This window comes from Passer domesticus, chromosome 3 (assembly GCF_036417665.1).
Source record: "Passer domesticus isolate bPasDom1 chromosome 3, bPasDom1.hap1, whole genome shotgun sequence".
Taxonomy (NCBI): domain Eukaryota; kingdom Metazoa; phylum Chordata; class Aves; order Passeriformes; family Passeridae; genus Passer; species Passer domesticus.
The window spans coordinates 39,556,873-39,568,800 of NC_087476.1; positions in this window are offsets into that span (position 1 = coordinate 39,556,873).

The window sequence follows — 11,928 nt, forward strand, 5'->3', positions numbered from 1 at the left end:
TACTTGCAAAGATGTCTTTCATTTTGAGGCTTAACACATTAAATATCACCTGATCTGAAGATGTTTGAGGGTGTAGAGACTCTGGCATAGAATAAATGTCTTGTCTAAAAATAGCATTGCATTTCTACATAGCCCTTCATTTTGTATAGGTCTACTTTGTACATAAATTAAGGCACAAAGAGAAACTAAAGGTCTGTCTTTACACTGACAGAGGGAAGAAATCTCAAAGCTTTAAAATAAGATCCTCTGACATTCCTACTCAAAATCTCTCCAGTATGTCCAAATACTGCATTGATTAGCAGAAGCCCTTCAAAGGCTTCTAGGTGGAAAACAGAAAACATGAAAGCTGTAGTGTCATGCTGAATCACAGATATAACAGCACAGATTAAAGCTGCAATAACTCACTGAATATTCACTTTGATTATATGAGGTTTAAATAATGCCTTTAAAGCAAGATTCCTCTGTGACTAGATCTTTAGTGTACACCCACTTAATCTCTTAAATTACTATTTCCTATCATTTTAGGAAATAATAGATCACTAGAAGAAAATTACTAGTCTGGTAGATCAAAGGAGAAGAACCAAGTAACCATAACCACCATGGGCTGTGTTGAATAGCACTGTGGGTTAGCAATGATAAAGCACTAGACAACAACAGCCTGTTTGCCTATGTCATATGAATATCCCCCAAATGAAGAAATGTGTCACTTGAATGTCTACCTACTGCAGCCCTTTTCAAATCACAAAAGTTTTCTCTTACACATATCTGAAAATATCATCAACATATGCTTTTTAACACTAAAAGTTTGAGCTGGATCTTCAGAAATAAAAAATACTTAATATTGTGCTATGAAATCATCATTTGCAAGTCGTCCATAGTTCTCCTAAAGCACTCTCTGGTAAGGAGCCTATTCCCTGCATACCTACATAGAACAGCTTATCATTGTTTTATTTACAGATAAATTTATAACTTCAAGTTGTGCTCATTTAACAGTGGAAGAGGAGAAAATTTAGCAAGACCATAATGTACTGAAGCTGTAGGATGAGCTTCTGACTGGCTTGTCATAGTTGACTTGGAAAAAATCTGGGCCATCACAGCAATGCAGAAACATAGGGTTAAGATTTCTTCACAATATAGCCCTGATGTCTTACCATGACTATTAAAGAAATTAGGATTTTCTTCCCTTCCACTCTATTCTGTGTTCTTTCCCTTGGTAGCACTGGAGTTATTGAAATGCTAATCATAATTTTTCATTCCACATTAAGAACAGAACAGAAAAAATATTTAGGAGATTCATGCCTATTATTACAGTGGTTTTCCTATATTGAGGGCAGGCAGACTATGACAGAGAAAATGAAAAAGCAAGGGAAGGGAAAGGGGAATATAGGGAAATCTCTCTACTACTGAAGAATTGGAAAGACAGTTACTTCCTCCAGATGCCATTTTTAAAGATGTTGCTTATAAAATACAGGACAAAATATATTGCAAAAATCTTACATATAGAAAAATCTTGAGATTCCAGCCTTTGAGGTACTTCCAATCAAATGCCTTGGTGAGTCATGAATTAATTAAAAAGATAAAACTAGCAATACAGTCCTAAAAATTATAGTTATATAGCAGAAATTCCCAGCCTGGTAAGAAACAAATAATTTATTGAATTACCATCATCCTATCCTACTTTCCTTTTCAGTATTACTATTTGTAGTAGTAGATAGGATCAAGGTGGAAATTAAATTTCCAATTACTTTTACATCCTCTTTTTAATTTTTTTCCAAATTTATGACATCTATATTCTTGGCTAACTCATAATGAAGACCATGAACATTCCCTCTCCAGCATGTATATTTTTCATTCATTTGTCATACCAGAATGCACACATCAAGGAATGTTTCTCACAACAGAATTATTATTTTCACTCTATTTGGGGAAGCAGGCTTTTTTGTTGTTGCTTTTGTTGGCTTTTTTTTCCCCTGAAATCAGCTCTAATTTCTTCCAGATGTTGTTATACTAATGGAGAAAAGTAAAAATTCAGTAAAGGAAAATAAAATTAATTTATATTTTACCTGTTTTAACTGCTTTAAAACAATTTCAACAATTGCTACATACTTTGTGAAGTCTGTAAATTCCAGTTTAGCACTTTTATAATCACTAAAGCCACAGGCAACACGTATGCAAAATGTGATGGAATTATGAAGCGGAAAAATCTGACGGAACTGCAAAGACAATGTGGCCGCTCTGCTGCTGCTGCTTTTCTGTAATTTCTATCCCCTCTTCCATCCTCCATCCTTTTTCTCAAAAGGTAAACCGCATAGATAATGTGTAATAAAAGAGAACGATACTAATACTGGCTAAAATCTTGAAGAGAGCATTACTAAATAAAAAATAAAAGTTGCTTACTAAGAGAGTAATCATAAACCCAACATGAATCTGTATTTCATACGTTATTTTGTAATATGATGAAAAATGCACTGGTATGTACAGTATTATGGTAGAAAAAAACCCAGAAGATAAATTTTGTAGGGATAGAATAATTTTTTAACCTTGTAACTGTAGCAAATCAATTCTGGACTCTCTAGGATAATGTCAAAATTGTACAATTGATTTGATTGGTGCTACTCATGCTAGGCAGGGTGGCATATTTATAGTATGTATAAAGTTAAGAATTACATAAAGGTAAGAATGACATCCAGCAATACTCCATCTCTTTATTTTGCATTGAATTGCATCAGCGTCCATGAGCCTTTATAATTCTAGAGACTTATTTTATTGTATTATTTTAATGTAAAATGCTTGAACAATTCCAAGAGAGTGTTCTTGTGTAGTGGTTTCACATTTGCTGCAGTTTTCTAAATTTAGCCAAGATCTTACATATACAGTATGCATCAATCTATTTAATTAGGAAGCAAAGAAATCACACCTCTAGTATGCAATTCTAAGGGTCTTTATGGACAAAAAGCTTTTAAGAATTAGAATAAAGATGAAAGGAAAACCCACACATTACAGCTTAGGGTACCTGAGGGCAAGTGAAATACATTAAGTGGGCACTTACAGCAATTAAATTTAAAACTAACTATTTATATTAATCAGCAGAGGTCTATCAGATCAAACTCTTGGATGAGCTTTTGTGATAACTAGGATGTAATCTCTACAGTCTATTGCCAAGCACTGCAGAGCTGCAACTAGCCTACACAGATAAACAGAAGTTTTATCAGTCAACATTTTGATGATTTGAGGAATATTACAGACATCCACATTTTACAGAACCAGTGTTTATATATTATATAGTACTGGTTAGGCTTCTTCAACTACAAGCAATTTTACTGAACTCTGCAAGAAAAGCAGTTGGTAGGACTGTGAGATATCAATGTATGCTTGAACAGAATCAATAGTGTCTTGCAAAAAAAAATTAAAATATATGTGTATGGTAAACATGAAAACATGAGTTTATAGTCAAAACACCAGAAATTACAAATTCCAAGGTTTTGGAGGACTTTAAATTTTCACTTTAGAGACAGATGATAATTTTCTTCATTCTGTAATGCACCTTACCTCACACCGAGAGGCAAATACAAAATGGTAAGGAAGATGTACCTGGATATATGTCAAAACCCACATCTCAAATCCCACGTTAAAATCCATTTCTCAAACACATTTAGAACAGAAAGCTGAAGGTAAACAGATGTGTACTGTGTACTTAGTGTACTGTGCCCTTAATGACAGCAGCCCTTCTTGATGAAACAGACAGAACATTGTTAGCTTTCCTACCCATTTGTGGATGAAATCATTTGTGAGACTAAATTATTTTGGTGGAATTAGTGTTTGGTACTAGACATCATGGGGAGAAAAGGAGATCAGACAAAATCTGTCCCAAGACTTACTCATATAAGAACCCTGTTTTCATACTGGATTTTTAAAAATTATTCCATCTGAGACACCAAATACCCACTTAAAGCATATATTAATCTGAGACACATTTTTCCACATTTGATATTTGAAGCCAGCCTTTCCATATCTGAATTTTGAATGGATTGGAAGTTTACATTTTTTGTGTAATTCCTATCATTATGTAATGTGAAATATGACTTCATCTGCAAAAATGCTTAGAAGTGTACCTAAGATAAACTGAGAGACATTGGTCTTCTGTGTCAGTGGTTTCAAACACCTAATAGTGAAGTGTTAATTGTCAGTGAAAAAACTGCTTTGTGGATTTTTTTTTAATCAAACCCAAATTTATACGGGGATAACAGCAGTTGCCAAAGAAAATGGATAGATCAGTTACCAAAAAAAACCAGTTACCAAAAAGAAATGGTAGGATGTCTTCATGAATATATTCATCCTTTAATATAATTTCAGCCTAATTAAAAAATACAACAAACTAAAGTGCATAGTTAATTACAGGACTTGCTTTTACAAACTTTATGCTAACTGTTAAATTTTTTTTCTTGAAAAAAAAGTGCACTGAAAAAATAGTTCCTAATGTTATTTTGCTTCTGCAGAACTGGCCAAAAGCCAAATTTGAACGGGTATGCCTTATATGTAAAACTTATCATGCAGTTCTAATTAAAATTTACTGAAGCTTTCAGCTTTATTTAGGAGAGTTCATCTTCTGAATGCTTTTTATTTTCTTTTGGTTGCATTAAATCTCAGGAGAAACTATCACACTTTCTTAAACTTAATAAGATGGATTAATTTTTAAAACACTAGGAAGCAAAACCCCAAATTTTGTTTCTTATGGACAAAGATCTCACAGGATTTTTAGTAACAGAAGTTCTGCCTTAAGTAAATATTCAATATCAGCATGTGGAGAAATAAAAAATATTTCAGAAAATACAGTGCTTAATTATTTATTCTCATTGATAGAATATATGTTTTTACATATGAGTACATCTCACTGGGATTTATACTGAATGTAGCTGATTTGACCACATATATAAAGCACTTAAGTCTGCTTCTGTCTTTTAGTGTATTAATTTGAAATGCTATTTAAGTGTGTGCCACTGCTGAAGCGGTTAACTCTGGGGAGTTTTTCTAAGAAATACATTTTCTAAGAAATCTTCTCATTCTAGTAGGTAAACATTAACTGGCAAGACAGCAGATATTTACAAGTGTAGACCATTTCTATTGTCTTCTGTCTGTATTAGAGGTATTGAGCATGTACATCTGTTCTATGTAATTTATATTAAGGCAATGATTAATAGACAGTAATATAATGAAGTGAAGAATAGAATGAAAAATTAATAATAGTACAAAGATTATAACAATGACGATAGATATAGATTATATAGCTAGAGATACTAAGGAAACAGTAATTTTCCTCGTGCCCTATGGAAAGGCTAAGTGAATTGGTGAGACAACACAGACTGAACTACCATGAGCAGTGCTGATAAAACCTATCTCCACCACTCCTTTGCCTCTGAACCAATGTCTGGCCCATGGCTGGCTTGCAGTTAATGGCACCCAGCTCAGAGCCATGCAAGGCTGGCATGAGAACCCTACAGAAGAGCTCACAGCTAAGGTTAGTCACCATTGGCAATCTAGTGCATGGTTTGTTGGTATTTTAGGATTTACCTGGTAAAAAATCCCAAAAAATAGCTTCCTTTCACCTGTACTTGAGTAGGACATCCTGATCTCAAGAGATCACAATGGACTGGTGACACATGTTAAAGCTGGAATCTCTCAGGCTACACCCATGCAAACACCTCTGTGGGGTGCCTGCACCTACAAACCCCAAAGTACCACTGCAGGCTGTAGTGTACCTCAGCACCAGGAATGTCACCAAGGCTAGAAAGCAAAAGATACAAAATAGCCACTCTATTGGATTTCTAGAGAATGACAGAAGAAACATAGGAGTTAATTCTTAAATTTGTTCCACTGCCTGGGAAAGTAAAGAGATCTGAGGAATAAGCTAAAGTCGTCATGGCATTGGTAGTGTTAAAAGAAGTTCTGCCAGCCTGAGTCTCAGTACAACTTCTGCTTGAAGCTGATCTTGTTTAAATATGTATCAATGATGCAATTAGGTTTTAATAGTGGCAAGTAGGAGAAGACTATGAAGTTTGCTGATGATGTAAGACAGAATGCTCTAATAAAAGAAAATTTCAGGCTACCATGCAGAAAGAGCTGAGTGATCTTTTAGAATGGAGAAATAGGAAAGGGAATAAACATGAGAACTGATAATAAGCACTTCTACTATAGGTTAAGAATTTGAAATGACTAAAAAGTCATGACTGTTGACATATTAATATAGTATAACACTAAAATATGCAAATGTGATCTTTGAATGAGTCAGGAAGGTCTTTCCAAGAGGTATGAAGTAAATGTTTGACCCCTTCTACCCCCACCACTTTACTCTGGTCTTCCATATTTAAAACAGTTGGATTCCAACTGAAATAAGTCCAAGAGGGTTATACAAAAAGACTATAATTCAAAGATAGAAGAGTCATTACATTTTTTTACTACAACAAACCTCTGGCTGCAAGAGAGTATGCTAATATTGATAAATAAATCCTAATGTTAAATACTGAAGTGGTAGAGAAATTCTTTAAAAGATAATATTGTCCCAGAAATATATATAAATATATATATATTTCCAGTCTACATGTAGGCTGGAAACCAGAAAAATATGCCTTAAAGAATAGACTTTTGAAAGAGTTTTTATTAACAAGCAGTGGAAACAGAAGCCTACTAATTTCTGAAATCTGTAAAGAAGATTACCACTTTTGATTGATTGTCATACCAAGAGATTGGACTCAATGACGTGGGAAGAGCCTTCTTACCCCACTATATTTGTACAATTATATAAACTACAACCTTAAGTTTTACAGTTAAATTTGTAATGATCAGCTTTATTCTTCTAGTATAAATGCACTCTGCAATCAGAATAAAGGTCAGCTTTCCTAGAGTAAGGGTTCCCTTGGCATCAGCAGTATATCAGTAATGAATTTCTCCAATATCTACAAACTGAATCAATTCTTCTAAATTCTTATCCATTGGGTTCTTTGTATAAGATTATCCCACATGATCAAAAAAAAAGAAAAACTCTCAGAAGCTTTAGTATCTACACTATAGAATCATTGGGCTTCAAGAAAGTCCTAGTCCTGCACTGTGAAGGCAAAACTCAGACCACAGCTCTGGGGATGGTGTTTCAGCAGAAAGCAGAAATATAATATACTCTTTTAGTTTCAACAGGAGCAGCTTTTATTTGCTCAATATCTTTGGATAAAACTGGCTCTGCTTACAACTAAACATGCTTCCTTCTTCCCTCTAGCTAATGATTTTCCATTTTTGCTGTTGAAAATGAAACTGAAATGTTTATTTCAACCGGGCTGTTACTGATATGATTTTTAGAGAAAAGTCTTCTTGATTTACATCTAGAGTCACAAGGAAATTTTGCCTTTTAATACAAAGAGGGAAGATTATATTTCAAAGATATTCATCTATTTTACTCCAGCTGAAGTCAATTGAGGGTGTGGGAGTTTGGAGGCTTTGGTAAATTAAGCCCTTACACAGCAGCCATGTTAATGATGGTGAGTCAGAAGGGAACCCATACCACACTCCCACAACTGCATCAGCTCCCTGCTTCTATCATCCGGATGTAGAACACATTTACTTTTTGTCACTGAATTCAAATGTGACTGAATATAGAGCAGATCTGCTGAATAGGAAGGTGCAATTTTCTATAATGCCTTTTCAAAACTGAATAAAGGTCAAAATCTGTTTGACTTACATTGCATGAAATTAATTCAAATGAGATAATTTAGGACAGAATTCAGCCCCAAGCTCCTGTAAGACTACAATTACAGATGGCCTTTTCAGAAACAAAAGAACACGCTACAATGTCTCTCACATATGTCTTGTAAAACTTTTCCAAATGAAATTAATGTTAGATACTAAATAGTTATTGCAGAGGATCACAAAAATAATAATTCCATTATAGTGGGGCTAAAATAAATGAACTAACTTGAGAAAAGGTTTAAAGCTTAGGTACCTTTCATGGACTACTCCCAGTTAGAGAGAGCTTCATGAATACAGTTAATGAGGCATTGCACAAAAGTCATCCTGGAGAGATATGATGGTCAACAAACATCTAGAATAAACCTAAGGATTTCCTCATTAGCACTGATTTGTTTCAGCCTGAATGGGCCATTCCAAAGCCTGCTGATTACTTAAACATAGAGGGCTGGTATGCTCCTCATTTCCTGGGAATTCTCTCTGGTCCCAGCACACTCACAGTAACACTTATATTGTGATGGCTTAAGCCCAGACTGTGAATGATGTATGACAGAAGGAGCAATCAAATTCCCCTAAAACCATTAAAGCCACATTTTCATTGTTAGTTTGTGGCACAATACTCCTGTGACCAATAATTCTACCTGCTAGGAATACATAACAGTAATTCTGTGAGATTGGTTAAAAATTAATTTATACTGGGCTGCTTTAATTAGTCAGCACAACTTTAGAACTAACAGATGTTCCATACTGTAATGCAGTATCATGGAACAAGTGTATGACACAGCTACACTGATGTTCTCTTTACTACCTTTCCTATTTAGTATCAGACTACAGGCAGGATATAAGATCAAATGCAATTATGAGTCTTTAGAGTTAGCAGCTGGACATGGCAGAAAATATTAGTAAGCTCTCTTATCCTTAGAGACCACCATGTGGAAGAAATCAATTATAATAAAGTTTTGGATGGTTTCCCAGATATACTGCAAAATTGATAAACACTTGAAAATTTTTCAACCAAAAGAGGACAGGTGTCAAAGGAAAGAGGAGACTTATTGAAGCACTTATACTCTACTTTTCAGCAGTGCATCATTACAGCACTGGCTGACCTGAATCCATGGCACTGTTCAATGTCTATCACTATATATAAATTCATCAATTCTAACGCCAGAAGCATTCTCTGCAAACACAAAATCTTACTTCCTATTGAAAACAGGACATAGGATGCCCATGATGCAGTATGTCCTGTTCAGTAAACCCAGCTGTAGAAAACCTTTTCAACTTTCTCCTGTTGGGAAAACACCCACAGCTTTCTTTTGATGCAAATTTTCCTCATTTTAACATCTTGCCCTCAGACCATATCAATAACTTTTAGTTTCAAACTTCTGCTTCCCATGTAAATGCTTTAGCTTGCAAACCTTTGATTCTTTGAATAATAATAATTAGTTACTTGATAAATTTAACTAGATTAAAAGAGATTAAGCTGCTAGAGTTATGTACTGTAGGGTTTATTTCCCAATAGGATAATCCCAGGGATTATAATGCAACCTCTCTAAACTATTTGCATGTCTGTAGCAGCAGATGTGAACACATTACTGCTCTGAAGTAGTAATATTCAAAGGTGATATAACTTCCTTCCTTCTGTACAAATACTGAGAGCAATAACATCACAGCTCATGCTCATCTAAGTTTTGGCTCCTTGGAATTGAAAACTTTTCCTGCTTTATTAGAAATAATATTCTTTCATGCAAGGCCTATGACTTTAGGCTTAGCTGTATATAAACTCAGCTGTTTGTTTGCATCTAACTTGTCAGATAGTCTTGATCAACTTGTATCAAAGACTTTTTATTATTCACCACACTCTCAACATTATTCATCTGCAACTGTATCAGTACCATTGCGTCTTTTCTTCCAAGAATTTAAAAGGAATATTAAATATAATAGAGTCAAATACTGATGCTGATTGCACTTGTAGGCAAACATCTGAAGAATGATTCTTCATTTATAGTAATATTTTAAGACCTTTCACTTGTCCAGGTTTTAATCACTTCCGTATGTGCCATGCTGATTTTATTTCTTAATCAACATGTCATGTGCTACCAAATGAAATCCCTTATAGAAGACTAAGTGTGTTCCATCAGTTTTATTACCTTTATGAACAAAACTGGGTTGCAGCATCATCTGTTTCATTATGCTGCCTGAGATCATTATCAGGCTGACAAATCTATAATTATACTTTTTTTCTTTTTTATATTGGAATGGAATAGGATCCCCTATTTACATCTGGCACTACCAAAATGTGCTTTGAGGGTTGAAGATTCATACTGAAAATCAAGCCTAACAGTTTGAGGATATCATCAGACTGCTCTGTTAAAAGCCATGCATGAAGATTGCCTGGATTTGCTCCTTTAAGCAAATGTTTGCTTTTATTTAGTCCTGGTTTAACATATACCTTTGTTTTTGGAAGGGAAGTATTTTCACCCTTATGCCATACTTGATTCAACAGCTGCAATATTGATATGGGGCTGCATGGTATTGCAACCTCTTCCTTATGACAAGACAGAGGATATGTCTCAGATGTGGTCTTGCAGGGCAAATGCCCCTTCTCGTAGCCATCACTGTGCTCTGATATGCTATATCATCTGGCTTTTTTGCAAAGCAAATCTGTAGTATTTTATTTAATAAGTATTTTCCCTCTTCTAGGTTATTATTGAAATGTTCCTATTAAGATCTGGCTTTAGACCAGTGTTAGACCAGAATACCCTTGTCATTAGCTATATCAAAACATCCTTTGTGTTTTACTGACATTTCTCAGTACCTTTTTGTCCTTCACCTTCTTCCATTATTGCTCCGTATATCATAGTTTTCTTTGTAATCTATGGTTGGAGCTGACCCAATCTATTTTTTTAAAATACACCTTTGAAAGACAGTGATAACAGAGGTACGCCTCCATAGGTATGTTTAGTATAGAGTAATATAAAATTCAACAGAAAATATCATATTGGCTGAGACAGAAACTGTTTTCTCACTAAAATAACCATATAATCTCTATCTATGCCTCCTGCATTAGATATGACTTAATTAAATGTCAACAATCTGTAAAACATTAATTTTCCTTTAAAATGTCAGACAATATACCAGCACAACAGTTAAAATATTTTTCACTTTTAAATGTTAATGCAATGAAAAGTTTCAATTTTGTCTTCTAAAAATTATATTCATATGGGAATTTTTTTTAAAGTTAAAAAGTTAAAATATGGTCAAAACCTTTCAATTATGTTGAAAAAGAAACTTTGTATAAGCTGAAATTGATATTCAGAATGGTGTGGCTTTGTATTTCACCCAAAATACTCATATATACACCCACACAAATAGGATCAAACACATAATCATTGAGAAAAATTAGTCTTGAATCCTGATCTTGCAACTGACTTGAAGATTTGGATTCTTGTGGCTCATTTTTCAACAAGCTGGACTCTGTAGAAACAGAAAAAACTGCCAACAGAGAACTTGCTACAGAATTAAAACAGTCATTTGCAATCTTAAAACTCTATTATCTACTCATTTATTGATTAAAAATTCATTCTCATTTCTGTAGTAATTTTCTTCAAACTCTCACCCTTTATAAAATACAATTTCTGTACAATTCTCAATCAGCTCTGTTTGCCAAAGGACCTGAGACATCTCAGGAAGTTTCTGCAAACAGAGCTTTAAAACTTCATGATTACTTAGATATGGTAAAATAATCTAACTTGTCTGATATGAATATTTATTTTGTGCAGTTTGTAGTCTTTTTGTCTCCTTTTCTCTGAATACTCACTGTGAATCACACATGAAACGGGATGTTGTTTACACTGTAACCTGACTATCAGCCAGATCTGCACCCATTTTATGTAAGCACAAATTTTGCTCTGTATCACAGTGTTGTGGTTTAACATAGCTTGGTTTTTAGCTAATGAGAAAATCCATCAGTTATGGAAGTGATTCTCTGTGAGGATTACTAACAGCTTCCTCAGGACCCAACAGGACCAATCAGCTGGCTACTTTTGAATACTAACACCCTGTTAAACCACTTAAGAACATGCCTCTGTGAAACCACATTTAAAAATTATCAAACCATGTGAAAATATCTCTGGCTTTTGAACAGGTAACTGGACACTGGCCGGGCCAGGCCTTGCTGGTTCCAGCCACGGCTGGCAGGCC